The sequence below is a fragment of the Nicotiana attenuata genome, unplaced genomic scaffold (assembly GCF_001879085.1).
Source record: "Nicotiana attenuata strain UT unplaced genomic scaffold, NIATTr2, whole genome shotgun sequence".
NCBI lineage: Eukaryota > Viridiplantae > Streptophyta > Magnoliopsida > Solanales > Solanaceae > Nicotiana > Nicotiana attenuata.
In genome coordinates, this window is record NW_017673682.1 from 25,446 (window position 1) to 47,766 (window position 22,321).

Sequence of the window (22,321 nt, forward strand, 5' to 3'; positions counted from 1 at the left end):
TCACGGGGTGTGTTGGATATTCGCATCTTAGGGCCTCAAGCTTGAAATTTGCACATCTGGTATGCATTATCTGATAGGGCCTCAAGCTTGAAATTTGCACATCTGGTATGCATTATCTGATAGGGCCTCAATCTGGGCCACGTTGTCAAGAATTCTCTCTCTACTAGTGCCCTTGCCTGCTGTTGTATTAGCCTTATGGCTAACTGTAATTTTTCAAATTGCAAGCATCTCTATATCATTAGCAAACATAAGTCACAGCTTAAACTCTTATAACTCGGCTTTATAGCACGATTTGGATTTGAAAGAAGAGGGTAACAGACTCCTAAATGCCTTGTAGCTTCCTGTTTATATAATGTGGTGCACAATACATCTATAAACAAGGATCTACTAGACATGGCTTGTAGACTCCCTAGGACAGAACTGCTCTGATACCAAGTTTGTCATGCCCCAACCTGAAGAGGCGTGGCCAGCACCCGGTAGCATACTCGGCCCGAGCGTACCATTCTATAACCATGAACTCTGGAGGGGTAACCCTCAATTTAGGCCGATGAGGCCATACTCTGAATCATCTGAAAATAACGTCTCTCTCATATGAGGGGTAAACATACCCAAAAGTTGATATATATATATATATATATATATATGTGTGTGTGTGTGTGTGTGTGTGTGTGTGTGTGTGTGTGTGTGCAGGCTGACAAAGCCGCCATGAAAATCTACTGATATACAAAATATACAAGACTCATCTATAAGCCTCTAGAGATAACTGAACAGTACCATGGTCGGCACAGGGCCTCGACCTACTGATCAAACTTGTATGTGTGTGTGTGTATGTGTGTGTGTGTGTGTGTGTGTGTGTGCAGGCTGACAAAGCTGCCATGAAAATCTACTAATATACAAAATATACAAGACTCGTCTATAAGCCTCTAGAGATAACTGAATAGTACCACGGTCGGGATAGGGCCTCGACCTACTGATCAAACCTGTATGTGTGTGTGTATGTGTGTGTGTGTGTGCAAGCTGACAAAGCCGCCATGAAAATCTAATGATATACAAAATATACAAGACTCATCTATAAGCCTCTAGAGATAACTGAACAGTACCATGGTCGGGACAGGGCCTCGACCTACTGATCAAAACTGTATATATTAAATGAACTCCAAGGTCTAGACTTGGTAACTCTGAGGAAGTGGAGCTTACCAACCAAGCTGATGTTTGACTCTATCTGTTGGTAGGGTCTGTTCAACTGTCAATCAGGACCTGCAGGCATGAAATGCAGCATCCCCGGCAAAAGGGACGTCAGTACGAAATAATGTACCGAGTATGTAAGTCAACAGAATAGCTGAAAGCTGAAACTGAACTAATAATATAATGACTGAAAGTAGTTGGGAGTCAAAGATAATCTGAAGATATTCTTACCTGCTGATACTGACTCAACTCTCTCAATATAGTAAGTAAAATAGTTATTTGGCCTTATAAGGCTCGGTATATGTAATTGCTCTATTCTAGTAGGATCGCTCGTAGGCGCTCGGCCATACTAGGCTCTGTATCTCGGCCATTCTGGGCTCGCTCATAGGCGCTCTGCCACAGTAGGCTCGGTATATAACTTACCATCTGATCAGAGGTTGCCCAATAGGGGCCTGCCCATCGATTATAGCTCGATGGTGGTGAAAATACCATAATATTGTATATATATAGAATGTCTGCTCTCTTGGCTAGAAGCATACAAAACTAAACTGAATATGAAGTCCCGATAAGGGAGAATGCTGTAACTTAGGATACTAGGACAATGTACATAAATTTAGGAATATGAACTTCTCTTTATGTCTCGTTATCAAACACATGTAGTTACTGGATCATGCCAAAATGAAAGAAAGGTTCAACCTTAACATACCTTAACTCCGTTGAGTCCTTAATACCATCCAAGCAATTCTTCAAACAACTCAATTCAATCTACCACAGCATAAGGAGATTCAAAATCAGTGTTGAGCAAAGGCTAAGTCCGCAACTTAAACTAGTAGCTCGTTTACTTAAATTTGGGCAGCATCTCCCCTGTAACAAGGCCCTCCACCAATACCATGTACCAAAAAAATAAGAACACAACAATAACAACATGTATGCATCATTTTCCAACCTTATCTCCATCACAATGTACCACAAAACAGCCCACACACCCTAATCACTTCATACATAAAACGACAACCAAAGTAGTGTCAAACAACCAAAACAATTTAACGACGAACGACCAGCCAACCACCCTGACATTATGTGGTATTTCTCCACACCCTTTCTCCTCCCAAACTCCATAAAAATAGTAGCAAAAGAGGCAACCCAAAAGCAACACGAAACAGCCCACAAAATAGTCCAACAAGTTCAGCAACTCAAAATTGATTTTTCAGTTTACAAAAACACGTTACGACTTGTCTTTTCTTTCAAATTGAGCAACACAACTAAAAATACATAATTAAGACTCTTATACAATAAACCAGCCATGAATTCAACTTGAAAATAAGTTACAACCAGCCAACAGTGATGCAACAACAAACAACATACCACTTTTTTGAAACTCGCTAGGTCTAGTCTTTAGATCGAGTTACAACTCGTAAGCATAGATAATGGAAGAAGAAGCATAAATTTACCTTGGACTGTGTAGAACCCACGAAACCTAGTCCTTCTTCATCAAAAAATAGTCCCCCAATGCAGCTACAAGAAGGAGAAAGAGAAACTAGCAAGCTGTCCGAGGTTTTCGACAGTAGAATCACATCGTAACACCCGAAATAACCTAGGGTTTGTGTGGAATTTTTGGGGAGGAGTTGCAGGTTTTAACTCTGGCTTTCATGGTCTGAAATATGAGTGAAATAACTGAGTTAGTTATCCCCTAAAAGTCCCCTCTTGGCCGACTTAATTGAGGCCTCTCCTTGGGGCAAGTAGGTGATGCACCTACTTGTCACTTACCAGCCTGCGCAGTCTCGCAAAAATGTGAATATCTCTCTACTCCAATGTTGTACCAATAAACAGTTTAATCCGTTGGAAACTAGACTCGTAGATATTCAATTTGGTAGGTAGATAATCCCTTAATACTAAGTATATTGGAGAAATTCTCAGCTATATTTGACCTAATTTTCAACACATTTATGAATGTAACTTGTGATGACCTTTTCCAACTTTTGTTCCACAGCTCGCTTGACTTCAAAACATAACACACGACTATCATACTACTAAAATAACTCATAACATAATCTCTTAATAATGTTAAGCACCCTAGTCTCACCCCAAAAGTACATGTTATAACATTCCAACTTGTTGGCTTTCGATGAAACTTATTTTCTTCAGTTCGTTTAGCTTCTGAGCCTTCAAACCCTCTTGGTACTTGGTATTCATGATCTTAAATATTTGTAACCTCCACGTTAACATAATTAACCAACTTTGTAAACTTTGCAAAGATGATTTCATTCTTGAGCTTACATCAATTGACTTACAACGTACTCTTACGTACGAAAACATGGGGTGTGACATTTAATTACTGTTTTGGGTTGTAAATATTGGGGAAAATTGAAGAAACTTCATACGCTTTAATTTGAGGATTTGAAGGTCGAGTTGTGATCGAAATTGAGTAATTTTGGTATGGTTGGACTCATGGTTGAATGGATGTTCAGATTTTATTAATTTTATCAAATTCCGAGACATGGGCCCCATGTTGACTTTTTGTGTTAACTTTTTTACATTTGTTAAAGAACTTAGCTTTATCATATGGAATTGATTCCAATAGCTCGTGTTTATTGTATCAAGTTGTTTGTGGCTAGATTCGAGTCGTTCAGAGGCCGATTTGCGAGGCAACGGCATGTTGTAGTAGAGATTTGCACGGTCTGAGGTAGTAACACTTATAAACTTGGTTCTAAGGGTATGAATCCCTGAATTATGTGTTATGTGGTTGGTGTTGAGGTGACACACATGCTAGGTGACGGGCGTATGGGCATGCACCGTGGAAATTGTGACTCGATCAATTTTCTGTGGAACTGTGTAGTCATATAAGCTTGTTATTTTCCCACGTATTCTCCATGTGTTAGAGAAATTGAGCCGTGATTCGTGATAGAATCATACTTAGGCTATATGTTGGTATTGTTGGGACCCACACAGGTCATGTTGCTGTTGAATTACTTGCTTAATTTGCAGTATGTACTCAATCACATCTATCATTTGCATATCATATCTCAGTCTCTGTTGCTATTTATTGATACATCATATCATCATTGTTTGGGCTGATTGTCATGATATTTGTGAGCCCAAGAGACTGGAGAGATTGATGAGTGAGTGAGGCTGAGGGCCTAATTATGAGTGATGTTTATGGGATTGGGCTGCACGCCGCAGTAGGCTTTACTGATTAATGCCATGAGTGGCTTATTTTAGCGCTTGGGAAGGATCCACCCCTTCGGAGTCTGACTTACCAGCAGTGAGCGCATGTACCTACTGAGTTTTGAGTGCGAGTGCCAAGTGCGAGTGCCGAGCGATTAAGAAGACTGAGTGACTGTGAGGACAGAGTGACTGGGAGGACTGAGTGACTGGGAGGACTGAGTGACTGGGAGGACTGAGTGAATTTTGATGCTCCGAGAGTATGCATATAATTTTATCATTATGTTGCATTACAATTGGCATGCATAATTTACATGTAGATATAGTGATGTATCATTCCTCATTTCAGTCACACTAGGCATATTTTATCCGTGTTAGACTTAAACTGTTAATCTTGAAAGCATGTTTACATTTTTGTACTGTTAAATTCTGTATTTGGATTGTACCTGTTGAGCTCGTCATTGCTTTCAGCCCAAGGTTAGTCTTGTTACTTATTGACTACATTGGGTCGGTTGTACTCATACTATATTATGCACTTCATGTGCAGATCCAGGTACTTCCGGGTACGGCGGCTGCTAGCTTTGGAGCTTTATCTATTTGGAGACTATCGAGGTAGCGGCCTTGGCGTCCGTAGACCTTAACTCTCCTTCTTCTTTTTCCAGCTATTTGCATTGTTCTACCTTTTTAGAGAATTTTTTATTAGTCAATATATTGTCATGTAGATGCTCATGTACTCAGTGACACCCGTATTTCGGGGGGATTTCTATATTTTATTTATTGACCCTTAGTAAGTGTCGATGTCGATCCCTCGTTACTACTTCTTCAAGGTTAGACAAGATATTTATTGGGTACGTGTTGTTTATTTACTCATGATAAAGTTCTGCACTAATCGTGTAGGATCTGAGGCAGGTGTATCTGGCGGCCATTCAGGCGCGTTCCCCCGCAACCCGGAGACTTAGCGGTGAGCGGCTCCCTATGCTCCGCTCCGCAGCATCCGGAGTCTCTTCTTTGTTGCATTTATTTTTTTGTCTATTTTACTCCAGACAGTAGTATAGGAGGTTTTGTATATTCTACTAGTTTACTCGTGCACTTGTGACACCGGATTTTGGGAGATTCTAGTAGATACTTCATGGTTTTTTTTTAGTATTATTAAATTCACTACTTCACTCTTTCGTTTATTTTATGCTTTACATTATTACGATCACCTATTAATCATTCTCTTATTAAATAAAATCAATGACTTTAAAAATATTAAAATGAACAATTACATGGGTAATTCACCGTTGGCTTTCCTAGTAGCGATGCTGGGCGCCAGCACGACCTATAGTGGAAATAGGGTCGTGACATGCACTATGCATACTGTTCAGTCAAATTATTGTACTGTATAAGTCCTATACCATAAAGCTTAGCCATACTCATGATTGCGCTTCTTGTGTTCTCATGAACGGACCTCGGGACTCGAACCACAAACACATTGTCATATAACTCCCTGGATTGGCCAAATTCTTTAAGGCTGGGAATGGCAACTACATGTAGATCTTGTTGTTGTGCGGGATGGGGATTCACAATGAAATCATCCCTCCCCAGGATATTTTCAGTAAAGATGGAATTTTGAATCTCCTTATAGTCTTCATTCTTTAGGCCGGGTGACAGAACATAGCCAATCTTGGGCAATGGCCTCCCCAATTATGCTTAGTACCCAATCTTTGTTGTTATTTGTAATCTTGAAATACCGATGATCAGCCATTATCAGGTTATGAGAAGAAGAAGAAGAAGAAGAAGAAGAAGAAGAAGAAGAAGAAGAAGAAGAAGAAGGAGGTTGGGAAACAAATCAGTGGAAGAAGAGAAGAGGGAGAGAAAGAGAATAATTCTTGATATTATAGAGAAACTAGTATTCATACCCGTGCGTTGCGCGAAGAGTAATAAATATAATTTTTCATAAAAAAAATATTACTTGAAAACTACGACACAGAGAAGCATGTAAATGAATTTGTTTTATGAACATGTAAATACACTGGATATTCATACATTCAAGTATATCCAAACTCTACTATTTTTCTATGAATTTTAATTGTATTATTTAAGTACTTGAAGAAATTGAAAAAACTCAGGATAACGTTTGTATTTAAAATATTCATCATCTTTTTTATTTTCTTCCTAAAATATTAGATAATATTATTATATAAACCCGTAAACTGATAAATAGTGGTGCAATAATATGAAAACAGATGTGTAATAATATAATTAATAGATTGAAAAGTTGCCTAATTTGATATATATATATATATATATATATATATATATATATATATATATATATATATCCCTTGGAGAACATTTTGGCCGACAAAGAAACCTTGCTATGGTACACAATTTCATTTATATATTGTTAGTAACAGTTATCGCCGTTTGTGAGAATACTAAACTTTGTTGGCATAGTTGGATACAAATAGAAATTTTGAGAATAATAGGTTTTTAATTAAGAAGATGTTCGTGACAAAGTTAAGGGCAATAGCGTTTTTTTTTTTTTTTAAACATGGGTTTTGGTGTTAGGTGTTATCTTGAAATTGTCTAAATTTATCAATAAATTGTTTGAGTTGTATTATTTAAATTATTTTTTCACTTAATTCAAATTATAAATATCCTAACATTATATTTATTTTCTCTTTTCGCTATTTTTTTCTACTGCTATATTTGATTAGTTTTATCATTTAGTATTTTACTTAAAATTTAAATACCCTTAATTTTTATTAAATTATAATTTAAATTTATTAAAATTATAAAGAGAGAAGGCTTTTATTATTTTGTTCCAAAGTCTAAAGAGAGAAGCCTTCTATTATTTACATTCTTCAATTTGTCTAAATTAAATAATACTTCTGTATATTATTTACTGACTTTATAATTATATCTTGGTTATATTTTTTGGTGCATAAAATATTTTTATGAATAATTGTAAAATTTATCAAGTGGCTTTGTAATATCTTGACATTTGGCTTAATCTTATGAATAACAATTTTTAATCCTAAAATTTCCAAGTGGATTTTACAATATATAATACGTAGATACCGCCTTCAATATAACATATATAATATAGATTTCTTACTTCGTCCAAAATATATGTTCTTTTATTATTTTGTATAAAATGTATCAATATTTTTAGAAATATTTTTCTACATTATATGGAATAAGCAATTAGACTTTTCTTCTGTTTTATTTTCAATATATAAGTATTGATTTTAACATTTTTACTTCGCCTAAAATGTATGTTCTTTTATTATTTGTATAAAATATATCAATATTTTTAGAATTTGTTTTCTACATTATATGTAATGAGCAATTAGACTTTTCTATGCTGCCACTTGGCTTAATATGGTGTCTTTGCCACTCCTTTTATTATGTATAGGTAATATAATATATATATATATATATGTATATATATATATATATGTATATGTATATGTATGTGTGTGTGTGTATTAATTGGTTACTTTATTCGTATTAATAAATATAGATATCTTATAATTAAATATAAAAAAACAAAAAAAANAATATATATATATATATATATATATATATATATATATATATATATATATATATATATATATATATATATATAATACATAGATACCTCCTTCAATATAACATACATAATATATATTTCTTACTTCGTCCAAAATATATGTTCTTTTATTATTTTGTATAAAATGTATCAATATTTTGATTATACTTTTCTACATTATATGGAATAAGAAACTAGACTTTTCAAATTGAATGGAATGGCCGAGTCAAACTACCTCATCTAAATTGTAATGTAGGGAGTACGAAATAAAGTTAAAAGCCGGAGAACATCAAATTTTCCAGAAAAGAAAGCGACATTTATTATTAAGAAACATTTATTACAATGGAGAAAAGAATGAGCTTCTCATATTCAAGAAGAAACTATCTTTCAGTAGACTACTCTAGATATCAGTTTTAAAAAGTGAAAGCCCTATACAATCTTTCACTAGACTACTCGAATATCAGAATGAAAGCCCTCTATACTCTTTCCAGTAAAAGTAAAATCTAGTCGCATATCAGTAAAAGGTAAAAGCCTTAGACAAGCTTACTCGGATATCAGTAAAAAAGAAAAGCCATTATAAAAAGAAGAGCTACTAAGATATACTCCTTGGCTAAAGTGCACTATGCGTACCATTCAGTCAAATTGTCGTACTATTGTATGAGTCCTATACGCTAAGCCTAGCTGTACTCATGATTGCGCTTCTTGTATTCTCATGAACGGACATCGGGACTCGAACCACAAACGCATTAATGTCATATAACTCCCTAGCTTGACCAAATTCTTTAAGGCTGGAAATGGTAACAACAGGCAGATCTTGCTGCTGTGCGGGGCGGAGATTCACAATGAATTCACCCCTCCCCTGCTGATATTTTCAGTAATGATGGAATTTTGAATCTCCTTATAGTCTTTATTCTTTAGGCTAGGTGACAAAACATAGCCAATCTTGGGCAATGGCCTCACCGATTGTGCTTAGTACCCCTTTTTTATGTTGATTGTAATCTTAAAATACTGATGATCAGTCGTTATCAGGTTTTTGAGAAGAAGAACAAGAAGAAGAAGGAGGTTGGGAAACAAATCAGTGGAAGATATCTTCCTCTATGAAATTAGATGAAAGTGATATTATATATTACTAGCATTTTCAATGGTACATAGTTTTAGAATGAAGATTCAAGGTCAGAAGCAGTTGTTGCAATCCTACAGCTAATGGATTTTCTTAACAAATCAGATGAAGTGAAAGATTGCGGTGAAGTACAACATCCATGTTCTTGCTAACTTTTTCGACCGAGTTTCAACTGGCGATACCTGCATAAAATAATATTATAAGATTTCAAGGAAAGCAATCATCAAATTAAAGAATATAATACTCTCTGTTTAGGTCAAGTATATGACATGGGACACGTCTGTACCTTCTTAGGATCTTCGAAAGAATTCTCACCCATCACATTGCTAGATGTTAATGTAATTTTTGTTGCCCGAAAGGATTGCAATGAGTTCTCCTCCAATCCACCAATAGAGATTTTAACAGTAACTGTGTTGCTTCAAAATTTAACAACCTGGAAATATTATCTTTGACAAATGTGTCATGTGTAAAAAAATGACAAATGAGTAACAGCTGGAGACTAAGTTGTATAGCTGCAAAATGAACAGCGTTTGATTGTAGCAAGTATGAGCGTAGACTGAACACCATATAAATCTAGTAAAAACTATAAAAGATAATCATCGCTAAGTCAATCTAGGTATGACATTAGGATTCCAAGCACTATAACCTATGAAATAAGAACATTCTTAGTTTGTTTGACACATCTAGTTTGTTCACAGAGTGCTATGTGAAGTTTGAATATAAATAATGTAAGTTTTGAGACGCGCTAATTATAACCAGTCTATATGAAATTATAAACTAGTGTACTTTTAGCAGTTTAAGAGTAGAAATTATCCAAACCCTTAAATATTCATCAATTAGATCAATAAAGTCTCCACCTTTATTCTTTTAAGTACTCGTTGACATCAATCTCATTTCTCAAAAATTACATATTGAGACTTGAAAAATGCAGACGTCTCCTTCCTATCCAAACTAGTCATGCACATTTCCAATGTATAAATTGGATTCAAATTATCTACAGAGCAGTGGCGAAGCCAGAAATATTTTCAAGGGTGTTCAGACTTGAAAGAAGTAAATAAAATTTTCCGACAAAAGGTGTTCAATATATGTTTTATACATCTAAAATTAATATTTTACTTATATACACAGTGTATGTTTTCATAATATTTGGGCAAAGGGTGGTCAGTTTACCACCCTTTGCAAAAGGTTGCCTCGCCCCTGCTGCAGAGACAGCTGAAGATGAATACACATGCAATTCTATTGTTTATCACGATCGCCTATCACATAAGTGTTGCCACCTGAAGCAAGTTTACCAAAATAACTGTCGAGCACAGCTAGTTCTTCGGAAAAATGGCGATGTGGATATGGCTAAGCCCCGGAAAAGATAAAACATCCACGAGTTTGCATTATTTTTTTCGCTCTCAAATTAAGTGCATCAGCTAACTTCAAGATGGGGCAGGATTGAGAAAAGCAGTTTGGTAGTGCCATAAGTTTTGACTATGATCTTGTGTGAGCTTGATGAATTTGAGTTTATCTCTCAGATTCATCCATGCATTATCAATTGAAGCTCTGTTGTGACTGAGATTGAGAAAAGAAGAAAAATGCAGTGAAAGGGAAAATGAAAATCTGTATTTCCACTCAATATAATTACAAATATATACTCTAACTTAACTATAGTTCTAACAACCTAACCATGGTCAGTTGGGACCCACCACTAACTACTTTAACTAAGAAAGACTAGCTTAACTATGTTAACAACCTAGCTTAACTGTTGTAACTATAACTACTTATTCTTCACACTCCCCCTCAAGCAGGAGGGTGCAAGATATTGAGCACTCCAAGCTTGCCTAAAAGAAATGTATGCTGCGAATGGCCAAGCCCTTTGGTTAACAAAGCAGCCTGTTGATCCTTAGTTCCCACAAGGATAGGCATGAGCACACCTTGTTTAATGTTGTCACGCACAAAATGACAATCAATCTCTATGTTTTTAGTATGTTCGTGAAAGATAGGATTGGCTTCTATTTGCAAGGTAGCCTTGCTATCACATTAGAAAATCACAGGTTTCTAGATAGTCACACCAAGCTCAGCAAATAGTCCCAACAACCATACAATTTCTGCTGTTACTGCTGCTAATTAAACCTCAATACTCTGCTTCTGCAGAGCTTCTTGACACTGTATGCTTCTTTTTTTATTTCCAAGAGATGAGTGAATACCAAATTTGATCAAATAGCCAGTAACAAATCTACGTGTGTCTGGACAACTTGCCCAATCAGCATCACAGAAGCAAGTCAAGCTATCTTCATTCGACCTGCTTAGAAATATTCCCATCCATGGCTTTTGTTTAATGTATCTAACAACTCTCACAGCTGCATCCCAATGAGACTTTTTGGGCTCTTCCATGAATCGACTAAGAGTTTGCACTGCAAAAACTATATCTGGCCTGGTAATGGTAAGGTAAATCAGCCTACCAATCAGTCATTGATATTCACCTGCATCCGGCAGCACTTCATCACCTGTAACCCCAGTGTGTATATCAAATTCAGCTGAAGTAAACTTTTGATTGATGTCAATTGGAGCGAATACAGGCTTGGCACCACCTAAGCCTAAATCATAGATCAGCTGAAGGCGGTACATTCTTTAATTCAAAAGAATTCCACTTTTGGACCTTAACACTTCAATTCCCAGGAAGTATTTAAGATCACCAAGATCTTTGACCTTAAACTGTCGATGAAGCACATTCTTAGTCTCATTGATGAATTGTGTATTGTTTCCAGTTATCAGCAAGTCATCTACATAGATCAATACTGCCACAAAGTCTTCTCCCTTTTTCTCAGTGAGCAAGGAGTAATCATGAAGACTTTGAACATAACCTGCAGCTATTAGGGCCTCACTAAGCTTAATGTTCCATTGCGTCGAAGCTTGTTTTAGACCACATAATGATTTCGATAGTTTGCAAACCTTTGTCTCCCCCTATTTCTTGAAACCTTGAGGAAGTTCCATATACACTTCCTCATACAAATCTACTTGTACGAAAGTATTATATACATCCATCTGTGAGATATTCCAACTTCTAGAAGCAGCAAGAGCAATAACATACCTCACAGTTACCATTTTGGCACCTGGTGAGAAGGTTTCATTGTAATCCAAACCTTCTCTTTGGCTATACCCCTTGGCAACTAATCTGGCCTTAAATCTTTCTACTTCTCCATTGGCTTTGTACTTAATCTTGTATACCCATTTCGACCCAATGGCTTTTTTCCACTTGGTAGGTCAACAATACTCCAGGGTTTGTTGTCTTCTAGTGCCTTGATCTCCATTTCCATTGCTTCAATCCATCTTTTTTCCTTTGAAGCCTCGGTGAAGTTCTTGGGCTCGGTCAATGTGGAAATGTTAGTTAGGAAACTTTTGTCTATCAACTTTGCATAAGACAAGTAGTTGGACAATGGATATGAGGATCCCTGTCCCTTCTTGGTGGTCACATAATCTTGTAACCATAAGGGCTCCTTTGAGGTTCTTTTGGACTTCCTTACTTCATTGTTTTCCAGCTTTACAATTGTTGGGAGAATGACATCATTTGGCAGTGTAGATTGTTGTTGTATAGGTGTTAACAGCTCTGCAACATCTGAACTTGATTCAGGAACTCCAGCTTCAGACATGTCTATATTGTTGTCCTCTGCAACTGCTGATAGGTCATGCTCAACATGAGCATTTCCTTCTATATTGTTATCCTCTGCAACTGCTGATAGGTTCTGCTCAATATGAGCATTTCCTTCTACAGCTGCTTCATTTTATCCAGTATCAACCGTTGTATGTGCATCATGACATCTTGGCTCAGCAGACTCCTCTGGGCTATCATTTTCAATCCTCTCTAGCTGCAAGTCTGCATTGTTGGGAGGTTTTGTTACAAACACATTAGCGGTTGTGTGTTCTTCTGCAATGTGAATTTGGGAAGCAGGTTTGGCAAATGGAAACATATGCTCCTTGAATACTACATCTCTGCAAACAAAGAAGCAGTTAGTAGATAAATTCATTAGCCTATATCCTTCTGTGTCTCTGCATATCCCAGAAATATAGCTACCCTTCCTCTTGGTGAGAATTTATCTTCTTTGATCACATTGGTAGCATAGCAAAGACATCCAAACACCTTGATATGAACTAAGGTAGGTGATTTGTTATATAGAGTTTCATATGGAGACCTGCCATTTAACAGAATAGTAGGCAATCTATTTATCACATAGACTGCTGCTTTAACACATTCACCCTAGAATCTCGTAGGGACACTATTTGAAATTTCATTTCTCTTGCTTTGTTTAGGATATGGCTATATTTCCTCTTCACTACTCCATTTTACTGTGGAGTGTATACACAGCTGCTCTGATGAATTATCCCATAAGTATCAAACAATTCTATCGTGTGTTTATTAACAAAAATTATCCCATTGTCTGTCCTGATCACTTTTACTCTAGACTAAAATTGTGTTTGCAACATAGAAAGAAACTTCTTAAGTACTACAACAACATCACTCTTCAATTGAAGCAAGTGTATCCAAGTATATCTTGTATATCATCAACAATAGCCAAAAAGAAGTGTTTCCTATCATGAGTTGGGTACTTGTATGGTCCCCGAACATCCAATTGAAAGAGAGAAAGAGGATTCTCACTTGTAGTTAAACTCCTGGGAAACACTAATCTACTTTGCTTAGCAAGAGGGCATACAGGGCAGTCATTGTTTATTGCTATATTTACAACTTTATTATGAAAGAAATCTATATCCTTCATAGTACTAACTGAAGCATGGCCTAATCTTCTGTGCCAAAGTGCTCCATCTTCCTTATTATTCTTTGTGGTTGTGGATGCAAATTGTTTTATTCCTTTGATGAACTTGTCCAAATCTCCCTTGAATCATTTCATCAATATGTACAAACCACCTTTCTCTCTACCAACCCCCTCACCTTGCCATTGTAAAGGTCTTGGAACAAGCAAAAGTCGGAAAAGAAATTCACTGAGCAGGACAGTTGTCTAGTTAGCTTAGAAACTGACAAAAGATTGAATTTGAACTCAGGTACAAACAACACATCATCTAATTTCACTTTATCAAGAGTGACTGCTTTTCCAATATGTGAAACATTAGCCTTTTCCCTTGTGGGTAAGTGAACCTGTTCATTGCTATATGCATTTACATTGCCTTTGACTTCTAATGCATCTAAATCACCAGCAATATGATGTGTATCTCCAGAGTCAATTATCCATTCTATACAAGAAAAGTTTGTCATTAAAGAGGTAGCAATACCTGCCATGTTGGCTTGACATCCAGGAGTTTCTTTGTTCAACATGCTTAAGATCTGCCTATACTGATCTTCAGTGAAGTATGGCCCTGATTTCAGTCCATCACTGCTGCTTTTCCCTTCATTTTCCTGTGTTGGTTTATCATTTTCAGAACCTCCAATCACTATGTTAGTTGCATATGATCTCTTATTTTTGAAATTATTTGGGTAACCAACAAGTTTGTAACAGTTTTCCTTAGAATGGCCAGGCTTGTTACAGTATTCACACTTCACAAATGGCTTCTTCCCTTTGTATTATCGTCCTCTGTTTGTTTGTATTCCTGCTTGTCCTCTACCTGCTTGCATAGCAATAGGATCTCCTCTATTTCCTACAGTGGAATTGGAATTCTGACTTTCATCTTCAATTATTAGAGCATAAGCTTGATTCAGTGTTGGCTCTGTAGTTTTCATCATGATTTGTCGTCTTGCTTGGTCATATGTCTCATTGAGTCCACTTAGAAATTGCATTAACCTTTGTTGTTGAATGTGCTCAACATATTTCTTCGAGTTAGGAATGGGCACCATTGCATCATATTTAGCCCATAGCTCTTTGAGCTTGGTGAAATATGCAGATACAGAGTTCGTTCTCTGTGAGATGGCGGCTATCTCTCTGTGCAATTGAAAAATTCTCACACGATTCACCTTGTCAAACCTTTCTCTCAGATCCTCTGAAACCAAATGCGCGTTAGATGCATACACAATGCCACTAAGCAAATCTGGAGAGACTATGTTCATGATCCAGGATAGCACAATTGCATTGCATGTTTTCCAGTCTTCATGTAATTCAGACTTGAATGAGTCTTTTTTGCATGTCCCAAGCACAAACCCTAGCTTCCTCTTAGCTTGCAGTGCAATTCACATTGATCGACCCCATAATCCATAATTTTCTGATCCTGTGAGCTTTACAGGAATTAAAATTGAACCAGGAGTATCTGAAGAATGAACGATCAGAGGATGCGTGTGATCGATTTTATCGGCCGCCATTGACGATCGTCAGTCGGAGCTTCGCGAGGAAGACAATGATGTAACTACTGTTAAATTGAACGAAAATTTGCGGGACTGTTAAATGGACCTTAGGCCTAACTCAACCCCAAAAGCTAGCTCAAGAGATGAGGATTGCCCAAGTCCATATAAGGGGACCACCCATCCCCTTAATTGTCGATGTGGGACTTAACGCTCCCTCTCACGCCCAGAACTGGACATCTGGAACGTGGACAATTATGGGGGCCCAACATCGAAAAATCGGGATGAGTCCTACTCCGATACCATGTGGGCTTGATGAATCTGAGTTTATCTCTCAGATTCATCTATGCATTATCAATTGAAGCTCTACTGTGACTGAGATTGAGAGAAGAAGACAAATGCAGTGATAGGTAAAATGAAAATCTGTATTTCCACTCAATGTAATTACAAATATATACTCTAACTTAACTATAGTTCTAACAACCTAACCATGGTCGGCTGGGACCCACCACTAACTACTTTAACTAACTAAGACTAGCTTAACTATGTTAACCACTAAGCTTAACTTTTGTAACTATAACTACTTATTCTTCACATCTTGTAAGGGTACACAAAGAGGCTAGACTCTGAAACGACATAAGAATCCACTACATCATTTGCCAAAGATGACATAATGGAGCATTCAGCTGGTGTTAGAATTTCATCCATCAAAGATTCCTAACTCAAAGAAGGAAATCTCATGTCGCTTTTCATAACCTTCAAATCCAATAGCAGAGACTGGCAAGGTCATCTTGCCTTGGTAGAACAAGTGCTTAGGATGTGGATCAAGAAAAAGCTGAGATGACTAAAAATCTAAACTAGAAGTACAGTAACAGTACTGCACGAGAAATCTCAGGATGGCTCGCGCACGCGCTGCATGTGAGAAAAATGGAACAGAACAAACAGTTAGCATAAATTGGCTGCAGGGGATTCACAAACAACTTTGGAATGCGAAAAGTAAGAGGTAAACTCACGTTGGAGTAAGCAGCAGATCTGAATTTCTTGATTCCACCATGTGGTTGAACGTCCTCAATAGTGTAACCAAGTGGAGCTTCATAGAATAGGGATTTACTACTGCTAGACTTCTTCTTCCCACCCTTAGGCTCCATTAGACCATTCAATCCTACCTGTTTAATCCATAGGGAAAAAAATTAAGACTAGTCACAAGAAAAGTCCAGAACAAGATAAAAAAACGACAGATCTACAATTGCGGACAATCTGAAGACATATATTTCCAAGTGGAAAAACTAGGGGCGGCCAGAGGGGATCCATGATTTAAATCGGGTTCAATTTTAATGTTGGGGTTTTGACACAGCTGCCCACAAAAATAAAATTATTTATCTTTGTCTACCCATTTATTTTTCTACCCATAAACTAATTACATTTCCTACCCATAGTAGTTTTTGTGGGGAATTTTTTCTTTATTCTCCAATTCTTTTTTATTTCTATGCTTCTTTTCTTTTCTTTTTTTCTTTTTTTTTCTTTTCTCCTTTTTTTTCTCCGTTTCTTCTTATATTTTCTTTTTTCCTTTTCTAATTTTATTTAACTTTTTTTTTTATTCTTTTTCTCTTTATAGTCTAATTTCATTTACTGTTTTCACTATTTTTATTAATTTTTTTATACTATTACTAAAGAAAAATCAAATTGTGTGTCAATTAAATGTAGCTAATACAACCAAAAAAATATTAACTAACATATGATACCAGTATAATATATAGCTATTCCAACAGGGTATACAATTGTACACAAAGAGTTAAAAAAAATTCTTGTTTTGAGTTTCAAAATAACCACAAACTCAACAAACCCAATTTATGAGTTTCAAAGCTTCAAGGTCCTCCAATGGTATATTAATATTTTGCAGAAGTCAGAAGTCTTGGAATTCAAGTCATAGAATAAATCAAAGCGAAAAAAAGTTTTGAATTTTCACTTTGCCTCGCACGCTGGGTAAAAGCTTAAAGCAAATTAAAAGGGAAAAGGCAAGTGAATTTACGGGTAATAAGTATACTATTATGGTATATTGTATACTATTACAGCATACTGTTATGGTATACTGCATATTATTACAGTATACTATAACAATATATTGTATACTATAATAGTATACTGTTGCAGTATAACTATATACTCCTATAGTATATTGTATACTATAGCGGTATACTGTTAGGTAACTGTGTTCTTCTTCGATTATTACAATATACCGTTGCAGTATATTGTAAACTATAACAGCATACTGTTGCAGTATAGTTATATACTCCTACAGCATATTGTATACCGTAACAGTATACTATTGGGTAATTGTGTTCTTCTTCGATTTTCAGCTGAAAATTTCGATCTCAATCACCTCAAATCAACTCCAAATGCTATCAAATTTCAGTATGAACTTCCAGAAGGTATTATAAGCAATATTTAACAGCACCCACTTTGAATCAAACAAGAATCTTCAAAATAAAAATTTTAAATTCAAGAGCTTCAAAACAAATCTCAATACATGTTCTCCTTCCATTTAGTATAAGATTTTTTTTTTAAATTAAACTGATTTTGCATTAGCAGACATGTAGGTCATTGAGGAGAAGAGGTTGTCTGGAGGTTGTGTTTGCCTCTGCTGTACTTGTAGAAGATTTCAACATACAAGGAAAGATAATTTTGACATAAGCAGTTAAATTGTTGGACATAGGCAACGTCAATGGGAACAAATGTTGGATGATTACATAGTTTTCCATGTTAGTAGGGTTCCTCTTTCACTATAGGAAGCTACTGGATTTATACCCTTTCTTGACGAGAAATTCAGTAGTTAATATGTAGTTAACCAAATATACCCGGCCTTTCCAAAAGAAAATTCCCGCGATCTTTACTAGTATTCAATTTCGGATCTGACAAATATGGTCTAATTCACTCATTTGCAACAGTTTTCCTTCAAAAGATTTTTTTCTCTTCAACATACAGACAAAATCTACAAATCACTACCATGGCTTCCGAGAAAGAAACCCTAGAAAAGAAGAAACAAGAAAAAGAAACAAACGAGCAAGAAGAAAAGGTTAAACAGAAAAGTGAAGAAATAAAAACTGATGATGATAAGGATGAAATAGGAGAAGACAGAGAGGGTGGGGAAATGGAAGTAGACAAACAAGAGGAAGAGGAAGAATCTGGGGAGGAAGAGGAAAAGGAAAAAGTTGTGAAGAAGGGAAAAGATAGAGGTGCAGTGAAAGAGGAGGAATGGAAAAGGAATAATACGGATTTGGCCACAACACCAGGTTCAAGGCCATCGGTGGAGACATACACAAAACAGTTACAGTGAAAATAACCGGGTAAATAGTTTGGGCCCCATGGTAGGAGTAGTAAATAGTTTGGACCTGGGCGTTAAAGGGTAAATAGTTTTGAATTAATGGGTATAAAGTGAGATTTTTTAACATTGAACCCATTATATTTTTAAAGTTATGGGTTCATATTTATTATTTTTGCAATTTTAATGAATTTTTACTCCGCGTCGAAAGTTATAAGTTCAGTTGAACCCGTAGTTAATACACTGCATCCGCCTCTGGGGGCGGCTCAACATTGTTGGTGCCATATATGTTTAATTTAAGTCTATTTTTCTTACTTTTTGAGACACAAAGTTATTACTAGTATTTTTTTTTTGAATCAAGTTATTCTAATAATTCTTTTTCGCTTAATAATATAGCTAATCCATTTTAATGTCTCTTAGATATTATTGATCCTAGGTAAGGTTGTATTACATTAAAATTTAATAAACTTCTTCCCGCAAATGCAACTGTTAAAGGAACATTATTCGGTAAGGAATATAGGTGTTTGAAAAAGAATCAAGTCTTACCTTTTCAAGTCTTCTTAGTTGATTGAGTATATCGATTAGGGCATTATTGTTACTTATAGTATTTCCTTTAATGCTTTTAATTTGAAAAATAAGTCTAAACTATCCATCAAAGTAACTTTTCTCAGATTCTTATCACCTAGCGATCTCAAAATTTCCCACTAAATAAAATTATACATACTTTTCACGCTTTAGATTATTCAAATATGTATGGTCGACATCAGTGACAAATCAAAGTTTTCTTTCTTTTTCTATTAAAAAAATTATAATTCTTTACTTTAAAATATTCAATTTTTAAAAAAAATATTAATTCTTAAAATTACTAGTTGTAAAAAGTAGGGCTCCCTAAACTTTGGGGGCCTAAAACAATTGCTTGGATGCCTTACCCTTGAGCCAGCATTGGGAAAAACAAGGGGGGGGGGGGGGGAGTTGCATCTATACCCGTTTTTGGGTCACGTTTCAACCTGTGCCCGCTTTGCAAAAAAAAATGCAAGCTACCCATTTTTCGGTGAACTTCAGCATACAAGGCTGAAATAGCAAAGGCAATCACGCAAAACTTCAGCATTCTAGTAGACATGCCTGAAGTAGCAAAATTACTGATCCAAGTGTTGAAGTTTTTTGTTTGTAATGCTGAACTTAAGCATTCTAGTGCTGAAGTTTTATTTGTAATTGTTGAACTTAAGCATTCTAGTAGCTGAGTTTTGTGATACTGAAGTTATTTAGTTCATTTGTTTAAAAACTTCAGCACTAAATACGCTGAAGTTTTTTTTCCTGGATAAGCCTTTTTCAAAAACTTCAGCAGAGATGCTGAAATTATTTAGTTCATTTGTAAAAACTTCAGCACTAAACACGCTGAAGTTTTTTTGTCCTGGATAAGCTTTTTCAAAAACTTCAGCAGAAGATGCTGAAGTTATTTAGTTCATTTGTAAAAACTTCAGCACTAATTAAGCTGAAGTTTTTTTTGTCCTGGATAAGCTTTTTCAAAAACTTCACCAGAAGATGCTGAAGTTATTTAGTTCATTTGTAAAAACTTCAGCAATATATAAGCTAAAGTTTTTTAAAAAGCTTATATAGTTTTTTGACCCATACAATCACTATATTGGATCTTTGTTTTTTTCTTCTTTCTGAATGTTTTTATGGAGCAGATCAGTAATTACATTAGAAAAAGGTGCCTTCAATGGAAATAAATCAAATAATCATAAAGCTTAAGTGATATAAAGTGAAACTATTACTTTAACACAGATCAATTCATTTGATTCAAAGAAAAAAAGATTACATCAAAAATGCAAAAAAAAAAAAAAAAAAAAAAAAAAAGTAGAAATCGTGCAGCTTATGTTAGTTGATTCATTGTTATTGATAAGTCGTAATCAATTTATTGGGACTTAAATTTAGTTGTCCCAACTCCCAATGAAGACAAGATGCTAATCTGTGTTATGGTACAGAAAATATATTAAGAAAACGAAGGAGGAGAAGGAGGAGGAGAAAGGGGGCTGAAATTGTTTAAAAAGTGGGTACAAGTTAAAACTTTAAAAAAAAATGGGTATAGGTTAAATGGGGGCGACCAAATAGGGCGCCCTATGCAACTTTTACAAAAACAAGCAACTGATTTAGCATGCGAATAAACAAGATTTCCCGAAAACAAAGTACTTTGTGGCTAGCTTTACAATTCAGATACTCTAATTATGAAACAAAGCAGCAAATGGAAATGAGATGAATGTAAAAATTAGGCAGCAACGTTCTTAGAATCTAGGATTGAACTCGAAGGTGAGAATGCTAGATTGCATATCGGGTTGAGTAGAGTAAGATCTTGAACCTAAGTATTGGGAGCGGATCCGCGGTTATGATAGACTTATACCCAATCGCCTTGTTTGGTTACCATACAGGAATTATTAATGTGTTCTTGTTAATTCTAATTTCATAGAAATATAGGCGTTAGGTTAGCTTGAATAGGCGAGTAGTACTTCGGTCGAATGCTACGAGTAATATTATCCCTGTGAATCAATAAACCGGTTAAATTAATTAGATAATTTAAGTGGAAGACCCAACAGGATTGTTAGCTGACTCATAGCTCTAGAATATTTTCTCTCATTGAATTCTTATCTAAGTTTGCCGAGTTGTTTTCTTTCAATGTCTTAGTTTACTACTCTAGATTAGTTTTAATTAAACAATAGCACTTTGAAAATCACTTGAATAGATTAATTATTTTGCTTAATTTAGTTGATAGTTAATCACAAGTCCTCGTGGAAACGATACTCTACTCACTTGTTATTACTTGTCGACCACGCATACTTGCGTGTGCATTTTGGAGCAACATCTTAATTCCTCATTTGCTTATTTATACTCTTCACTTTTGTAAATCTTTTCCCTAAATCTGGAAAAATTCTTCAATATGAAATTTCATCGTCACTTTATGGATAGCAAACGCAAGTACAAGGAGTACCATGGACAATATCTCAAGATAGATGGTAGTAGAACGAACAAGTTTTTGCTCAAAGATGGAGTTCACACTCCAAAAGGACTTGCTATAGGGGGTCAGGGCTATGAATTTCCGTCCATTGGGACTCATGAAGTTATTTTCCAATTAATAAGTGTGATTATTGCTTGTTTATTATACATACATTTCTTTGGTTTTGTCATTTAATAGACTATCAAAGAAGTGTAGATTAGTTCCCATACTTCTCCATATATATACATCCTAAACTTATCTATACCATCTGTGCTTAGTCATGTTCTGAGTTTCCGTTTCTTAATGTATAATTTATTGCATAGGAGTATTATCTAATTTTCCAGAACCCAAGCACTGAGTTGTGTTTCAATAACAATCATCATTTGGTTTCTATTAAATGTGCCTCGCTTCTATCGTTAATTTAAACATGACAATGATAAGTAGCAGCTATTAAACAAGAACCAGACATTATAATGAAGATCATACTGCAGAGACTTTGCTGGTAATTAAGAAGCTAGCAATAGGCCTCTGCTTCTGGAAATCAATCTCTTTCTTGAGGAGAACTTGGAAGAACCTGCATTCTGCTTCAATTCTTTATTTATAATAATAGCCTGATTCTTTTGTGCTCATGATTGACGATTAAAAAGAAAAAACAACATTTCTCCTGGTCCTAAAAAATATATATTTGAAGTACATTATCCAGACACTTATCGAACATG

General features: G+C 35.6%; 1 pseudogene; it reads right to left on the bottom strand.

Moving 5' to 3' along the window:
* Positions 1 to 9,130: 9,130 nt before the first annotated feature.
* On the bottom strand, positions 9,131 to 16,579 carry LOC109217026 (annotated as a pseudogene).
* Between the last annotated feature and the right edge of the window lie 5,742 nt (positions 16,580 to 22,321).